The sequence below is a fragment of the Octodon degus genome, unplaced genomic scaffold (assembly GCF_000260255.1).
Source record: "Octodon degus isolate 3935 unplaced genomic scaffold, OctDeg1.0 scaffold00094, whole genome shotgun sequence".
Taxonomy (NCBI): domain Eukaryota; kingdom Metazoa; phylum Chordata; class Mammalia; order Rodentia; family Octodontidae; genus Octodon; species Octodon degus.
The window spans coordinates 2,685,808-2,705,770 of NW_004524670.1; positions in this window are offsets into that span (position 1 = coordinate 2,685,808).

The window sequence follows — 19,963 nt, forward strand, 5'->3', positions numbered from 1 at the left end:
TTCGCCTTTGACTTTTCCATCGCTCTGCCTATATCGTCTGTCTGCTCTTGCATTTTGACATCTTTTTCTATCACAACTTTTAACACTTTTATAGCAGTCACTTTAAATCCCAGGTCTGATAATTTCACACTCCCTGCCATATCTTTGCGTTTCTGCTTTTTACAGATTAGTAGGCCCTGGAAAAATATTTTGCACTAATGGCAGTTCCTGAACCTGGCTCCTGACACATGCCAGACAGGGACTTGCCCTCAACCTACCTCCCCATGTTCGCAGAATGGCAATCTCCTATATTAAGGAGAACAGTGAGATCTGGCTATATTTCAGAAGAATACTTTTCATTTTCTCAGAAGCTAGGGAAGATTTTTCTTTGATCTTTATCTCAAGAAACTGATATGTCTCCTGGGAATAAAACACATGAAACTTGAGAAACCCCAATAACTTTAAATGTCTTGAAATAGGCAGTGATCAACCTTAAGCAATTATTAATAATAGTTTCACTGTTTTGTCAGTTACTGGCTCAAGCAAGGTTTCTGCACAATAAAAGCATTTCTGTGTCTTTACCCATCTCTCCAGGTTTGGGAGTAGTGATTCATTCTGAGACTTCAAGTCCCCAGTAGACTTAGGAAAAATGTTGAACTTCAGATTTTTAAATCAATTTTCGTATGAGGAAATGAATGATGGAATTCCTGTTATTCACTTCTCAAGTTAAAGCAGAAACTTTTATTATCCTTGTTAAACAAAACTTAGAGGAGACTACTGCTTTGGACTAAGCTGTAGACTGTTCATTTGTCATACTGAACAAACCAAAATGGAGTCACACATACTGACCTGCCAAAACTCATTAGAGAGAAAAGTCATAGCCAAACCCCCAAACAGGCAGGCCAGTTTTAGCAAGCATGATACATAAGTCCCTTTGGCTTTACCTTTATTATCCTGAAGTAACCTGATGTCTATGCTGTCTTCTTGTTTCTGAATTATAAAATTCACTATGTTCCTCTTCCCCAGTAAGAATCCCCATTCTAACTTATAGAACAGAGGTACTGTGGGAATTCATCAACGACTAGTCAAAAGTAATCTAATCAATGACTGGACTGCATATTTGATATATTTGAATGCCACGAACTCATTATTCACCAAGTTCTTTGGTAATAATGACAGTAAGCGGTCAGCCTATAAACTTGATTTTAACCTTACCCTAGGTATATATTACAAGTCTAGTGAGCATTTTGAGACCTTTGCTTGATACTGTGAAGTGTATAGAGATGTCTCAATCCTTTATATGCCAGATAACCACATCTAAAACCCACTTCACTACTATTCTTGATCATTTGTTGCTCTTGAACACAAATGTGTAGATATGCTCCTTCCTTGTGATGTGGTTTTCTTTTCAGGGTTCAAAACTTTAGACTGTTAGTTTTCCCTAGTATTTTTGTTTCCAATGATAAATTTTGGCTTAAATACATGTATATGCATGCTTTTCTTTTGTTGTCCCATCTATGTTTCTTTTCATCCCACTTTTCTTTAATAATGGGGATAGGAGAATAGACCTTTGTCTCTCTTTTGGTTTGAATGGGATATTGACTACAGCTTTCTTGCTGCTGGAGAAAATATCAGCTCCCATGAATTGAAAGAGATTTATTTTGTCTTACAGTTTTTGCAGGTTCAGTTCATGGTCAGCTGGCTCCGTGGTATAAAATCATAGTGAAGGATAATGGCAGAAAAATATCTCTGCTACATATCTCATAGCTAAAAGCATTGAGAGAGAGAGTGATTTGAATGTATTTGTGTCTAATGATGTGAAAAATGAAACTACAGCTACAGGAGGTGTGAGTTACAAGTAGGGAAGTTTTCTAGGAAAGCTAAAACAGAAAAAAGAGAAAGCACTCTGTGGAAGAGAACCCCAGAGAAGATTTCCAGAGAATACTCTTCATTCAAGGGTTTTTTTTTACGATTTGAGAATTTGTTTTCTTTTATGGCTATTAGGATGGAGGGCTGGTTTTCTGACTGATGTGGAAACAATCACTATCCCACAGTCCAACAATGAAGGTGTAACATCCACACTGCCCTTAGGCCAATCCTCAGCTTGATCACAACTAGAAGCAGTCTTGGGCAGTTGAACTTATTCATCTTGTAATGCCTTCTTTTGTTTAGAACTTCTGCCACCTTGCTTCTGTGTGCTGCTGGCCTGCCTTGTTTATATTTTGGCCATTTTGATGGACCATGACCTATCTAGTGCCTTTCTCAAGAAAAGGGAGTCAGAGACAAGAAAACATTGTTTAACTTTTGCATCTGACAAGGTCAGTCAAATCCCCTCAGGATTTATCATGAAACTTTGTACCGTAGTTTGGAGAACCTTTGTCAGTGTCAGCCATGTGGATGAGTCAGGGCCATTGCTTGACCAATTTGCTCTCTGTGAAAGCCTGAGAGAATGTTTTCTCTCCATGTGACTCTCCATAAGCACACTCTACATCATCGATCACTTTCCTCTTTGGCCCCATAAGCTCCTTGATCAGAAAATTTGGAACACAACTGAGTTACATGATGTTACAATACAGGTTCTCCTACGTCCTGAGTCTTCATTAACCTGGAAAGGTTAGGGCCAAAATGTTGACTGTACTTGCAGCCCTTCTTTTTCTCTAATTTTTGGTCTGTGAACTTAAATTATTAACCCTCCAGAACAGAAGCTTATTAGTATTACCCTACAACATAGGCAGTTGAGCTTAATGTCACTATCTGTCTAAATATCAGACATCGCTTTTTATATAGGTCTTGCTTTATCTTGGTCTTAAGCATCCAGCAGAAAAGTATAAAAACAAAGTATAAAAAGTAAAGTCATATTAATATGCTGAGCTGTAAAAGTCTCAAGTCAACAACTTCTGATATTGCCAGTCCTACTGATAACCCACTTCTATTATGGACTACTGGACTATATTGGCATATTTTGCTGAATTCAGGCATCTACAATATTTAAATGACAATGTAATACCTATCTCTGACAAAACTAAACAAAAAAAGGGGATACAAATGAATGACCATTTTGTATCTGTATATATGAAATAGTTCTAATAGACATACAGCTACTTTCTCTTAATTCAATGCATAGAAAGATTTGTTCTAATAGTGTTTGTAGACAGGATATCATGTCTGCATCTTGTATTGTGAATAAACACTAAGAAGACAATATGTAATGTATTAATTATTGAAATTGTCCTACTAATTGGTTTTGAAACTAATTGCTATTTGTTTCTCAATAAAATTATTTTTTTTAAAAAAGAAAGAAAACTTTGTTTAGATCAATTTCCCATGACCAATCTCTTGGGACAATATCTCAGCTTCTAAGACCATATGCATTAACCCACTGATAAGCACAGTGAGCTCATGAGCTAATCACTTCCAACTTCCATTTCTGAACACATGAAACTTTGGGAAAATATTCTTTTTTCTTTTTGTATTTAGGACAGTGTGTACAGTGTCCCTCTGCGTAGATCAGACTCACAGTGATTCTCCTGTTTACAGTCCCAAGTGCTGGTATTACATGCATGCACACCATGCCCAGTCTTAATCGCCATCTCAGTGCACCCGGGGGGCAGGGCAAGGCACAGCAGTCAGGGGAATGGAACCTCTGGCCTCTGAGTCTGCCTAAGCAGATGTTTAATCTGCTGAGCTATTTGGCTAGCCCTGGAGAAATATTTAAGAACTAAAGCATAACATATGATTTATAATGACAGTGATTTTTCAGCCATATAAGGATGAAAATATGAATTCTCAGTCTTAAGTGTGCTAAGGTAATTTAAAAGCCCAAACTGTAAAATGATTTTAGATGGTGTTGAAAATTAAATATGTTGCCAGGTGTGATGGTGCACACCTATAATCCCAACTCCTGAGAGGTTAAAGCAAGAAGATTGCTGCAAGTTTGAGGTTAGTGTAGGCTATATAATGAACTCAATGCTACCTTAAACCACACAGTGAGACCTTGGCTCAAAAAAAGAAAAATAAATTTAAGTAATTAAATATGTTTTTATTCTAGGACATATTCACCCTCCTCCTGAAAGCATGGAATCCATTGTTTTTAATGCATGAAAAGACAAAAGTTATTAATATGTATTAAAATAAAATTTAATTTATTTTAAAAAATATAATGCATCTGTTCACTGAATATTTCTTTTTTAAAAAAATGTATTTTGTACAGGATCTCACTCTACAGTTCAGAATCCTAGTGATCCTCCTGTACTCAGCCTCCCCAGCGCTGGGATTACAGGCATGCACCACCATGCACAGACTTGGTGGCCGACTCAGCATACCTGGAGGCAGGGCTAGGGCAGCATGTGGTACCAGGGATCAAACTCCAGTCCCTGCGCTTGCCTAAGAAGGCTCTTAGTCCACTGAACTATCTTGCCAACCATTGAATATTTCCTTATATAGTGAATTTGCCACATATTTAATTCACAGTTCACTTTAATTTTTTTCTTGTTATTTATTCTTGGGATTTATTCTTGTGTATAAAGTTAAGAAGACTCATACATGTCAAAATAATAAAGTCAAAGAATTTCTTTGTAAAGAAATGAGAACTTAGGGTCCAAAATTATGCAAATAAGACAGAGAGAACTAGCCCTTAACTTCAGTTTTTAGCATTCTACTCTGGGCCATACTTAAGTTATATAAAATATATTCCTTAAAAATGGATAACACTAAGAAGATGCAATCAATGTAGACAATGAAACGTAATTGGCTGATCTGCAAACTTGAAAAACTTTTGATTGCTTATCTGAAGATAAGATGAAGCAGAACTATATGCAACAAACTGAGTAGCAATTTCAACAAAAATGTTTTCTCAATTGAAAAGAAGTACAGTGGAGCTAAGTAATGAATCAAGAGAAAGACCGTGGCAGCAGTTTTGTCATGGATGCTTGTGCAGGAAATGGTTGAAATCAAAACTACTTACTCGTATTTCAAGAGCAACTTCAAGAGTTCAGACATATGCTGTTCACTGTGAATATAATGAACACCAAATGAAAGCATGAATCATGCATTCAAGTAGCCTGTAACATCATATAAGGTAGAAGCGGTAGTGAAAAACACAAAGAGATATTCATTTCAAGGTCTTATGGGCTTTCTAAAAGGAACGAAAGGAGAATGTGTGATAGAGCTTTGACCTAGACTCAAAGCAAATGAAGAATTTGAGAAAGAAACAATTTACCTGAGATGTGAAGAGTGACAAAGAGTTAACTAAATAGCCCAGAAATTGTGATGCTCAGAGGATTATCAGAAGTACAGTTTCAAGGTCAAGAAAACATCACATGTGTGAGGGAGTCCAAGCTGGTGGCACATGCCTGTAATCCCAGCATTTGGGGAGCCTAGGCAGGAGAATCACCATACAATTGGGAGCCATCATGGGCTACACAGTAAGATTCTCAAAAAGTGCCCTTCCTCCAACGGAAGTGTGAGGGGGAAAAATGACAGTTTAACTGATACAATGAAGGGAAATAGAAGAAAATGAGAACAAGCCCAATTACAAAAACTTTTTTAAAAAGTGTCTTTTCATTAAAGAGAAAGTTTGTTTAAATTTTGAGGAATGTTGGGAGCAAATGAAGTTGATATAAATCATACATTCAAAGATAACCCTGAAAAGTGTAATACATAAAGAATAAAGAATATATAGGTCTTGAGTCATTAAGCAATTACTGCATATTTAAGATAAGAGATGATAGTAGCTTTTATTAAGATGGAGAGATGAAGAGAATTCAACTTAAAGAGATATGTAGGAGGTAGCAGAACTAATGATATTTTCCACAAGCCTTGGTGGTATATGACAAAAACCTAAAAATATTTCTGGCTTACAATGACAGATATGTAGTTTTGTGTTCACAGAACTGCCAGTTAACTGTCATGTATTTAATCCAGAATGAGATTACCTGAGCCTTATTGGACTAATGGTTGCTTGTTTCGATAATGTGTTTATGTCTTTAGTCTAAGACTTAGGATGATGGGAATGAAACTTTCTAAAACATGGTGTTTTCAAGGGGGTTTACACAAGTACAAAAGTGCCAATTAAACTATGCTTGAGATGGGAAGATATAAAGAAAATGCTGTAAATGATATGGCAATTTGGTGGATATATAATTTCACTATAGGAGAGTGTAGAACTTGGAGTAAAATTGGTTCAAAATATAAAATTTGAACCATTGTTCATCTTAACAAGGTGGTGTACTATAGACTATATAATAGTTATGGAAGAGAAAAGAGTCCACAATGATAATTAAACTTGCATAACTTCTGTGTACTTTTTAAAGAATAACATCATTGGTGAATATAAGGAGTAGTAAGAAAGAAGTTAACCTAATCATGTGAGCAAATAAAAAGACTTCAGTTTTGGTATGTTGAATTTTAATAACATTTTAAAGACTTAAAAGATGACCTCCAAGCAGATAACTCTATACAATCCTTACACTCAAAAAAGAGATAAATGTGTGGAACAAACATTTAGATGATGTCTTTGGGTAAATGGTAATTTCCTCTTACCTGTAAACATTTTGCAGGCATATCACAATATACCAAAAGGTAGAACAGAGAATGTGAATTGAAGAAGTGTGACTGTATGTAGATAGAAGGTCATGTGCCTCCAAAGAGGCAAGAAATGATTTGTTGAAAGGGTAAGGTGCAGGAGGTGATTGCTTTGTCTAGGAGCCAAAACATAGAGATGATTTAATATTTAAGATGTGTCTGGATCAGGAATAATATTACCCATTGTGTTCAGTTTCAGGAAGTTTCAGGGCTGCTCTGCAATGAGTGACTGGAGTCATTGTGCTTGAAATAAGAATAAAAGCAGTTCAAGGATGTAGTGAGCAGTGAGTAAGTGATAGCAACACTCAGAAGATGTTTCAGAAGTTTCATTTGAAAAGAGATAAAATACAGTACTATCTTGGAGTATAAGTAGATGGTACAAAGATTTTTTTTCTCTTCTTTTATTTTATTTTCAAAGGGTAGAAAGTTAAGTGTACTTAAAATCTAGTGGGAAATCTATATTCCAGAGAGTAGTTGAGTACTCGAAAGACTGGGCAGGTGACCTCCGTGGAGCAGGAGCTGAGTTTCAACCCACATACCATGATTCAATTTTGAGAGACAGATTGAAAAGGAACAAAGATAAGCTAGGAGATGGATGTGATGAAAGGAGGAGGGTGTGAAGGAGGCTTTGACTTTATGGCATGACAAGGTAACAAACTAACCTAGACTGGGAGTGAAAAAATTACTCTTGATGGTATGACAATGAGATTGGTGGGCCATAGAGTATATAGTGAAGAGCAAAGGTGGTGTTTCTCACACAGGCAACATATATGTAAAGAACTAAGGAACTCTATGGAATAACAAGTTAAAACTAATAATTGAATTAGGTTATTACTTAAAGCTACCCTAGTAGTGTATCTCTATCATCTATTAATGATTCTTTTATGATATTAAACCTCTTTTTTATTGTTTTAATAGTTTATGTTCCCAGACTTCTAAACTAAGTTTATTGGCAAGTATTTTTGAAAATGTAATCTCTTACCACAGAAAAGAACCCCAAATTGAGAAGAAATATTTGTACTAATAGTGTTTGGACAGGATATCCTGTCTACATCATGTACTATGGATAATCACTAAGAAGATAACAATGTACAATGTATTAATTATTGAAAGTGTCCTATTAATCAGTTTTGAAACTGTCTCATTGCTATTTGTTTCTCAATAAAATAAAATAAAACAAAATAAAATAAAAAACTTATCCAATATTTAGTTCCCAGACCCCTTGATCAAGCACACTTGAAAATGTCTTTTGTGCTCACTCCACTGATGTGCATGACATAGGTCTTGTTAACTTTTGAGTTGTCATTCCTTCTCATCAATTCGGTTTATATAGATAGACTATATTGTGCCTTCACACTTTGTACTGGGATTTGGGCAAAGAAAAAGTGAAGATATCTTTTTAGAGGCATATTTGCCTTTAGTTTCACTGAAACCATGAATTAGTGATATTATTTAATAGAAATAGTGGGACATTTTTCAGATTCAGAAGATCCTAAAAAATGTGGATCTTCATGCTCTTTCAGGGAATCAACAAAAATCTTATTTTTGTTCAAATCTCCAGTATTGGAAGATAGTCCAATGTCAAAGAAGTCTATGCATAAAACTATGTAACTCTAACCTCTTACTTTTATGACCTATGCAGGAGCAGGAAGATTCCTGGGGCCTCTTTGAATAATCACCATCTAGGATCTACTTGATATGTTCTCTCATCTTTCTAGCAAGGTGTATCTCAAAATCCTAATTCTATCCATTAAGTCAGGCAGTAGTTTTGCCCTATACTCCCTCAGTCAAAAGTGATTGTTATGTAATATAATTTTGGTCCATTTATCTTTTTCTTATCATTTTCTTTTTGAAGTTTCCATGGTACATCCTGTCATACAATTCAGGTATAAATTGAATTTTCTCCTTCTCTAAGATACATGTTAATAAATATCCTCAGTTAACAATGGTTACATATGATTGAGCAAATGTACTATATATATTTAAATAGTTCCTTTTCTTGCTTGTTAAAGAATGTCATTCTTTTACATTTTAATTAAATCCGTAGGACCAAATTTTCAAGGCAAAAGAATTCTTGCATCATCCTGAAGTTTCCTTAGTGCTCTTTCATCCTTAGAGAATATAACTTAATATTCTATGCAGGAGCAAAATGTAGATAGATAGATAGATAGATAGATAGATAGATAGATAGATAGATAGAGATACAGATACAGATACTTTATGATCTAGACTTATAAGATCAGAACAAGAAGAGTCCTAACAGCCATTGACTGGATCAGAATCTCAAGACTCCTAAACACTGTCTACACACAAAGACCAAAAGGTCAAGTAGCAATTAAAGGTTGAAGGCTTGGCAGCTAACTGTAATCATTGATGTAAAATGGTGTCAGAAAGCCAGAGTTCACACTGGGAGCTGGAAAGAACTGGAGATCCATGTCCAAAAGCAAAGACATGAGCTTCTCCAAAGAATGAAGGGCTGCTTTCCTTTTTTCTTTGTGTTCTGCTCATCCTGCAAGTCTATGGGTTGGTGCCACCCACAACAGGGTAAGTCTTCCCAAAATTTCAGGCCTGTATGCCAATTGTGCACAAACACAATCAGCTCTTTACTAACCTTCCAGGCAGTTCTTCCTCAGGTCGACTGTCACAGCAATCACAGGATAGATTCTGAGATGCCTCATGAATTCCTGAACCTGTGCGTAGTACTCAACCTTAAATATTATATGTTCTACATGTTTTAGCTATATACTCTGCAACAGTATCACATAGTACCAAAGTGTGTTTTATTTTCATAATTACTTTGGTGCCTCTTGGGATTATTAACTAAAGTAAGGATTACATGAGTGAAAGTACTGCAGCATTACAACAACCAGCCTAATAAGCAAGAGAGCTACTAAGGAGCAAGTACTGAGGGTATGTCACAGGAAGGAATGAAGGACACTCTGAACAAGGACAAGCACAATCTACAGTATGAACAGTTTATCTTTGAAATTTTTAATGTAATATTTTTCAGACCATAGTTGGTAACTAAACTGCGTCCCATGAGACCATAAGAGAGGACTGAGTGGGGTGAATTTATGTATACTTACTCCAATTTTTACCCATAGAAAACACTTGATCTGCTCATATAATTACCCCAGGAATATAAATTCTTTTCAAGTGCCATGAATAACAGAAAATGGCCTTTGAGAAGTATTTCACACTCGCAAATTGTAGCTAAGGAAAAGAAATCAGAGATGATTGTCTGTTATTATGAGTCTGTTATTATGATTTTAAATACATCAAGTACTTTATGGTGAAGTTTAATACGCTGAAGGTTTTCCTGGCTATGAAAGCAAAATCAAGGTTCCTAATGCACTTTCTCAATGCTTAGCACTATTTGTCTCAGCAGTTTAGTTTACTCTTTATACTTGAAAATGCATACAACTTAAAAACATTTCTGTTTTGAACATATTTTCTCTGCACAGTCATTTCACTCCTGAAATAAAAACAAATCTTGGAAACTTCAGATTTTTTTTTTTAAACAGAGTAAGAGAAAGAAACTTCTATTGCTTAATTATGTAATCAGATTTTCACTGTTGCTACCCTCAGAGGTAATACCAATGCCATCACTGTACTCACTCCTGGCTCCAGATTTTTAAACTCATTTGCAAAATGCAACCCTTTGCTTACTTGACAGTAGGATAGTATCTCCATTCCATTTTGCTCTTTTCTCCCAATAAACTCATTTTTGCTACTTCTATAGATACCTTGTACTATCAGCTGGTATTTCATTTTTTGAGGCCTGAGCCCACACTTGTGTCTTCTCTATAAAATTTGCCTTTGAGATATCCTTTATTCTACTAGCTTGAACCATGATTAATCTGCTGAAGACGCTTTTTTTGTGTATCTAAAATATGAGTATTTTAACCATGTTAGAAATATAAAATCCAACTTGTTTAAAATGTAATTTGTATCTTGTCTATCAAATTTGTCTTTTCTCTTGTATGTACTAGCCATGGTATTTGCATCATCACCCTCTTGATTATGGCTCTATTAGTTATACTTCCTTTTCCCCCAAGGTCACATCAATCATGAATCATGTTCATTCTTTATTTCCAACTTCTCCAAATTATATGTTCCTAGCCTTTGGGGTATCTTATCATTGACAAGCTTTCAATGTTGATCCCCTTTAAAGTTCATGGTAATACTTAGCTGCCGTTATATTGGAGTTAGTGATGGAACTTGGAGAGTGAAAGAGCGATAGTGAGCTCTTTTGGGTGGGAATAATGCCATTGAATGACAACTGTCACGACCTTCCCTTTTTTGTCTTTTCACTTTCTACTGCAGGATAATGAAAAGCATCTCTCCTCTTTAGACGAGGATAGACTATTCAAGGGGGCATCTTGAAATCAGACTTTCTAAATCTGACACAACTATGGCATTCATTTTACAAGTCTCAAGGACAATAGAACATTAAGTCCTTGTGTATTATAAATTACTTTGTCTTTGTTATTCTGTTGCATAGCAAAAATGAACTACTGTCCATCTGCAATGCAATTCAAACTATTTTATTTCTCTTTCTTCTACTGGTAAAATTAGGACACCAATAATCAAATCATTTCTTAAGAGTCCGTTAACAATACAACCTTCAAAACAATAAACTTTTTTGTAGAGGTAATTTTAAATGTCAACTATAATAATTCTCTTTCAGTGTCTTCTCTGAACTTGGTCATATAATTCTCAAAAATCTTTTAAAAGTTATGTAATCTTTTTCACAGTTTTACACAAAAGAAAAAGACCAATAAACTGATAACCATCAGAAAGTGAACTATGCAATGGAAAGTTTAATATCCACAACCCATGATAATTACAACTATTTCTACATAGGACTATTCATATTGAGTTAAATTTTCCTTTACGTATGTTAGTCACATATATCTTATAAACTTATTTTTAAAACATGATTTTTGTATTACACATTGCTGTCCTCAATGTAGTTATATCTTATAAACTGATGTCTAAATATTTAAATTGAAGTAAATTTACATAGAGTGAAAGTAATTTTAAAGGTATAACTGTATGCATGTTGATGAATGCGTGAAATTACATAACCATAATCATAGACAAGCTTAAAATAATTCTGTAAACCTCAACTTTTATTCCAAATGTTAGGTTAACACTCCTCACACATTTTGTCCCTGGAAACCACAGTTTCTTTATATGCATATGGTTGTTTTGGGGAATGAATATATATATATATATATATATATATATATATATATGCATATGGACAATAAAGCAGACAGTTTTTTAAATAATACTACTTTCTCATGACATATTTGAAATTTATTGATGCTGTGTGTATCATTAGTTTGTTATATTTTACTGCATACATTGTATTGTATATATTCTTCAAAATGTGTTTTCCTTTACCTATTAGGTCTTTAGATAATTTGAATATTTGTGATTATAAATATGATCACCATAAATATTTGTGTAAAAATATTTATGAAAATATATGCTTTTATTTACTGGGGAGGAATATATAGGAAAGAGACTATTCTGTCTAATGGTACAAAAAAAAGTAAAAATGATAGTGATACAGGGAAGTGAAACTCCTGACCTGACCTGGATGAGTTTGTGTTCTCTAAAACTGAAGAATGAATTTTAGGAACAAATGGAGATTGAAAGTAGAATATTTATTGGGAAAGAAAGCTTCTGTGTCAGAGAAGACAGAAGGGGGACCTGAGCGGGATGCCCAGGAAGCCATCTCTTTCTGGTTATTTTTTTAGGGCAAAATCATGCGGGGCTAAGGTGAAGAATGTGGGGACTCGCTTAGGTGGATGTGGAGTGAAACAAAACTATGGTCAGCCAATGGGATTGCAAGCATCTCTGCTCAGGCTAAGGTGATTATGCCCAGGACCAAAAGGAGAAGCGAGTCATGTAGCAATCTGGTATGAATACGGGACAGGGTCTCTTCCTGTTGGGGGTTGGAAGGGACAGGGTCTCTTCCTGTTGGGGGTCAGGCTAGTGACTCTTTTGGGCTCTTTCAAGGTAATTGATACCTATTTAGAATATCAATCCCTAGTGCCCCTCCCTAGGGAAGTATGTAACTGTATTTTTTTTCTCTTTTGTCTTAAAATATGGCCTACAAGGGAGTGTCTGTCTCTTCCAAGTTGCAAAGCCACCTTGTCTTCCATCTTGTCTCCTTGAGAGCCTAGCCCTATCTGACTGCCTATAATATTTCTAAATAATTCAGCTGCCTACAACAACAGGAAATTTCCAAATGTTTGTCAAAGCAGCTATACAAACTTCATTTTCCCACTGTGAAAAACATATGAGAAATATGAGGTTCAATAATTTCAGTCTTTTTTGCTCTTTGAATTGTCATTAGTTTTGTTTTAACTCTTGTCACAGGTGTGTAATTTTATCTTTGTTATTGTTGTTGATAAGGGATTCACTATGTGGCTGAGGTTGAATTTGAGCTCCTAAATCACAAGAGTGATCCTCTTATTTCAGACTCCTAAGTCCTAGGACTATAAGCACATTTGAAGTTTACTAGTTAATAATCATTTTGGACATATTTTCTGTGGTTCATTGTCATCTATATGATCTATACATTTTCTTGGATAAAATGTCCATTCTAAATTCTTAGAGATATAAAATTTTAAGATTCTATTCTTTAATTTATAATATGAGAGCCCTTTGCATAAATACACACATTTGGCTTTCTTGTCAAATCCAGATATCTTCACTTCCTATTATAGATTCAAATTTTATTCATATAAATTTTTCCATCTGCCTGAAATACTATTTTAAATGTCTTATAGTGCAAATTTGCTATCAATGAATTCTCTTCATTTTGTGCCTAGTCTATATTTTGTACCAGAAATCGAACTCAGGACCTATGTTTGCCAGGCTACCACACATGCCACTGAGCTATCTCCCTGGCCCTTTGCCTAGTCTATTTTATATTCCATACTTTCCCTTTAATTTTGAAAGATTTCTTCACTGAATCTATCCTTCATCAAAGTGTTTTTTTGTTTTTTGTAGCACCCTAAACATGTCACTTTATTGTCACCCTGTTTACATAGAGTCTGAAAATAAGTTTACTCTATTTGTGTCATGTTTTGTATTTTATTTTATCTGAGTCATTGTTTATTTGTTTTGCATTTTAGCAATTTGAATATGATATGGCTAAAGTTTATTTTCATGACTTTTTCTTAGTCAGGAGTCCTCTAAAACCATGAAATTTATTGTTTACAATATTATATTGATTTTGAAAATTCAAAAGTTTAAATATTTTTCTTCTTCATCTCTCTTTTCCTGTGAGTACAATAAAATATATACTAAAATTTCACATTTTCTTGCAGTCTTCAAAAGCTGCTTGATTTTTTTTATCATTACACTATCTATTTTTGTTATGATTTTGGTAATTTCTATTAATATGTGGGTAATCTCTTAGCCTTATTCTCTCCTTAGCTTTGTATACAAGCACTGGATCACTTTCTTCTTGCTTTGCTTGATTTGCATCTTATTTATTATACTAATGACAACGCAATTAGGACAAGAAACCAGAAACAATGACCACTGAATATGCATGTTTGTTTTTGTCTAAGCTATTAATACATGGGTTGACTCAAACTAGTCCAAAGCTGAATCACATTTGAATTTTGTTGTAGTGGTTGCCTTCATTATATTAACTAAATTTTTCCACTGTTTTTGTTTCACATGCTTCAGTTCCATTTTGTACATGTTCTGTAGTAGTTTTCTCTTTCCAATACTGTCAATTTACCAGTGGCAAACAGAAGTTGTCAGTTATCAAACAGTTCATTTCCTGGGCAAAAACCTAGCTTTTTCTCAGTCAAAGATAAATGTTTACAAAGGATAGCCTGGCAGGTCTAAGTAGGTAAAGCTTTACTGCACAAGACTCGTTACACAGAAAATGCACTGTAGTTTCTATAAGAAGCAGTAGTCTAGCACTGACATCCACCTGGCCAGCCAAAGTCTTCCACAAATGTGTCATCTCTGCTTTCCACTGGAGGCCTTTCTTTGTCTCAATTTCTGGTAGAGTTCTGCTTCAGCTGCCTTTGCTCCTTATGTGGGTAGGGAGTTAGAGACCCTCTCTCCACTCAGACTCAATATTTCATTGTTTTCCACTCATAGCTCTTGTTGCTTCTCTTCCCCATTCAAAGGTCAATAAAATTTAGAAAGCTTTTTTTTTTATTTTTTGTGCAGTTATGACTTATAGCTCTGTACTGATTGACCTACTCTACTAGCAAGCTTATCCATGAGGGAGGTGAACACATAGAAGGTGGTGTTCCCTATGGTTTAGGCCCTTGCCTGCAATGTGAGTGTTGAAAGTATTTGAAGCTCCCATTGCTACTTCATTATAGCTTTTGATTCAATTGGCTACTACAACAGCTGACTGTTGGGCTCTCACAAGCTCAGTTCAGGTTTGAGGGTTGCTGTACATTTGCTAAACTGTTGGATAAAAAAGGGTTTAAAGAATCTCATCAGCTCGTTCAGGTGGCACATACCAATAATCCTAACATTCAAAAGGCTGAGGCAGCATTTTTATACGCCTTATTCCACTATTGGCAATTAGTCACTTAGAACTATGTCACTTAAAAAAATGTTTTTAATGTTTCATTTATTTCCTTATTTGGTACAGGGTCTTGCTACACAGCTTGAACACATAGTAATCCTCCAGTCTCAGCCTCCCCAGTACTGGGATTATAGGTGTGCACCACCACGCCAGCATGGCATGTGATGCAGGGTATCAATCCCAGGTCTTGTGCTTGCCAAGCAGGTGCTTAGACAGCTGAGATACCTCCCCAGGTTCTTATGACTCCTATGTCACTTTTTAAGTGGACAGTTGGGAGTGTAACTCAGTACACAGGCTTTGGGTTCAGCCTTCAATAACAAAAAAAAAAAAAAAAAAAAAAAAAAAAAAAAAAAAAATGGAGAAGTGGGGGAGAGAGAGAGAAACAAAGAGACAGGGACAGAGACAGAGAGACGGAAAAGAAAAGAATGACATATCTAGCTCCTGTGATGCTGTGGATTGGGCTTTCTTCAAGATCCTAACCATGTTCTGGTGAAAGGAGTTGCCTGCTCAACTGCACATAAAAAAGATTGCTTTTAAATTCAATGAATCCAATCAATTTTTTTTAAATTTTAAAAGCCCTTTCTCTAGGAATTCTGTGTGATTGCCCTTTTCCAAGTATTTTACAGCTTTTGTTTTATGGTACAGAATGATCTGAGCAGAGCTTTGCATCTTCCTTGCCATCCCTGTCCCTTGGTTTTAGGCAGTGTGATTCTTCCTACCTCTATGCATTGTTCCTTTCCTTTCCCTATGTGCCCCATTGAGGTGCATGGAGAAGAATCTGTCCTTGGGCCCAAACTGCACATGTTCCTTTCCCTCTCATGGGCTCCATGTCAGGACACTAGATCAGGCCTAGCTTTAAGTCACTCATAAAAGCATTTTTTTTCTTCTCTATTTAAACGGTGTCCAGCATGTCATTTCTCCATGCTCTTCAAGAGTTGCACTAGAGGCGGCCAAGTAGCTCAGCAGATTAAAGTGCCTGCAAGCAGGTACAGGGACCAGGAGTTCGATCACTGGACTTGCCTTCCTGGCCCTGCCCCTGGGGTGCTCTGAGACAACAATTGAGACTGGGCATGATGGCATGGGCCTGTAATCCCAGTGCTTGGGAGGCTATCAGGCAGATCACTGCGAGTCTGATCTACCAGTGAAACCCTGAACACCCTGTAGATCCTTCCTTAAGATATAAATAAATAAATAAATAAAGAGTTGCATTAGTGTTTTCATCCAGATTCTCTCAATTTCAAATGTTATACATGATTTTTAATGTTACTACAGCTATCTCTTGGGTTCAAGATAACTTATGATTTCACAAATCATTTGTGTTTTCTTTGCTATTAGTTTAAATGTGAAATATTTTTGGTTCCCACATATTATGATGAAACAGAATCTCTTATATTTTGAGGAAGATATTTACTTGTTTCTTTTTTAATGTTTTAAGATTATATTCACTTTGGTTTGTCCCCAAGGTGTAGTTCATCTTTCCATTTTGTGCTTCAAATCTATATCCAAAAATATGGTCTCTGGGCTAGGGAGACAGCTTGGCAGTCTGAGTACCTGCCTGACATGTACAAGGACCTGGGTTTGATACCTGGTACCACATGCTGTCCCATCCCAGGGCACGCAGCACAGTTGTGAGCACCTATAACCCAGGCACTGGGGAGGTTGTGACAGGAGTATCACAACAACTTGGAGCTGCCTAGCGAGACCCTGTACCAAGTAAATAAACAAATAGAAGAATAAAAACTAAGTAAATAAATAAAAATAAAAGTAAAAATATGGTCTAATTCTTACATTGTCTATATAATTGTGGTTTTAATTCTATGCTATCTACAAAATTAAATTAGTCAAAACATTTGTTATACCCTGTATCTATGATGGAGAGATTAAAATAATGATGATCAGAGCATACAGTAGGAAAAAACATGGCATAATTACTCTTTCTAACAGAAATTGCTATGTCTTACCTATTGCATATTCTCTCTGACTGGTGTGTTGCTAAGAGGCTATTTTGGTACCTCTGTGCTTCATCTGCTGTGTGGTCCTACCTACATTTTAGCTATCCTAATAGAGGTTTGTATGGTTTCCAGGTGCCATTGCGTAACACCGCAATAATAGAAACACATTGTTTTTCTTTGATCTATTCAATATAAAGCAACCACCGCTTTAACAGAAAAGTTCCATTTTATTTAATGAACCAAGACATTTCAAGAATGATGTTATGGGGGGGGGGAACTACCCACTATCCCTATTTTGGGACAGGAGCTTTCTTTCTCTCAATAAATATATTCTGCTCATAAAAAAAAGAATGATGATATCAACAGGTGAACCACTTGACTTCACCTAGTCTTACTAAATATCTTAATCCCCTCTCTTGGATCACTAACTCCATTAACTATTTGGTGTTTAATTTTAACTCTATAAATTACAAGATATTTGCTTGTCCTTTCTCATAAGTGTGCATGCTTTTTGGGGATATTGCTATTGTAAACATTCTATGATAATTATTATTCAATTCATCTGCATGTTTATGTCTTAATTAAGCCTTCCAATTCAGTGATAGTCTGGAACATTTTCCTGAAATCGAGGTCCCTCTAGTGTTTCTATTTGGGTTAGCAAATCTTGACCTCTGGATGGTTAAGTAGAACAAACCTAAATCCTTCCTCTAGTATTTTATACTGTTTGGCCTGTTATAATCAAGCCACTATTAACTCATTTGATGGAAGTATGCATTATTTTTATCCAATGGTGAAAACTGTGTAACTGAATATATTATATGCACCAGAATAATGCTACTGAAATATTCCACTAAACCACCATATAACAACTATGTAAGACGTTACCTGTGTCCCTTTCATATCTTGAAGAAATACTATCAGTAATACCAGGCTATAAAATCACATCCAAACTAACTTCTCTCCATACTCTATTTATACCTTCTTTCAACCCCCTGAATGGTCATTCATATCTTAACTATTCAAAGTAGCAAATAAACTTCTGACAGGCGAAGCAGGCAGCAGCAATCTGCTTCCTGTCATGCCCAGGCACTGTCATAGCAATGCATCATCTTGATTAATATCCATGCAAAGTGACACAATCTTTGCTGCTCAGAACACTCCACCCCCTATGATTCATTGGAAGTACTATTTTTTTTTCAGGTTGTCAGAAAAATAACAGGAATAGTAAGTATACACTATAAACCATGAATCTATATTTTTAAAGAGAGTATCATTTAGAATTAAAACAGAAAAAATTGCAAGTGTCACAGATTTTCACTTAACAAAGTAATATGGATTTCACAGTACTTCTGTAATACAGTGTTATCTCCCAAATAGTTATTCACATTACCAGACATATGCATGTCAAATCGGAGAAGAAAGAAAGAAATGTATAAGAAATCAATAAGACAGAATGGAGAAATAATTGAAAAAAAGGGACAAAACAAATCAAAGCATTAAATGCTTCTTTCCATAGACCTAAACCATGAATCTAATGGTGGTAGTTAGTGACTCAGACACTGAGTTATCAGGGCATGGTGTCACTTCTTTTCGCCAAATTGTCTAGGTGAAATTTTAGGGCAGAGTTTAGAAATCAGCAAAAATCCAACTCTTCCACTCTTCCTTTCTGGAGATCCATAAGTTTTTCCCAGTACTCACACCGGTTTACTGGTGAGCTACAAGTATGATAAAGATAGCAAAAAATCATATTCTTTGCTCTGAAAGCACTCTTGTAGAAACACTGGATTTCATTTCTCACTGAGATCGCAATAAATCCGGGAGACTTCATTCATTCATTTACCGTAATTACTCCTACTTTCATGTACTACTTACTCTGACCCACTCAGATCTGCTAAGGTGGGGTGTAAAAGCGTGAGTTTTGACAACATATTTTCTAATGCTATAATTCAACATGAGTTCAGATCATGGTAAGGTAGGCAAATTTCTCCTTAATATAAATTTTCAAACATTATAAGAGAAAGATTACATAGTAAATATACATTTACATAATTTGTTCAATCTAAAAGAATAGTATAATAGCACTTTGAATTACAGCTGTTGCTTTTTTAGTCATAAGGGGAACATGAAAAATACATATAATTTACGCCATAATTAACATACTTAGAAAAACTTGGGTATTGGTGATAAGATTGTTGATGTTCAGTAGGGAATTAATCAAAACCAGAAAGGCCTTGATAACAACCAATTCACTAATATAATTTTCATATCGAGGACATGTGTACAACTAACTGTTGGAGAAAGTCATTGTACGTTTGCCCAGGAGAATTTTCTGGGATATTAGGGTAAATTCTGAAAAATAAATTGTTAACCTATTTATCTGGAAATGAAACATTTTTACGGAAAGTTGGGATAAGAACTTTTCATGTACAATTATCTTTTTAAAAATCATTGTGTGTGTGTGTGTGTGTGTGTGTGTGTGTGAAGTACTAGAGACTGAAACCAGGTCTTTCCCACTTTAGCGACATCACCAGCTTTCTTTATTTTATATTTTGAGAGAGAAGCCTATCTTCAGACATCTGTAAAGGTACAATACATGCTTTCTAATTTTGATCTGCTGACAGAAAGCTGAGGCCTACGTGTGGTTTTCATTTATAACTTTATTTTTCCTTTTGCCAAAAATTAATTTGGTTGGCTTCCTCTGCAACTTCTTCATTTATATTTTTCTTGAAAGATCATATAATATCCTTGAGCTGAGGATTGACACCACACTTAAAATTGTAACATTGATGATATCAATCGTTTAATGAATATGGCTGTCAATATGTGTCAGTCTCCAAGCCAAATGTTTTATACATATTTGTTG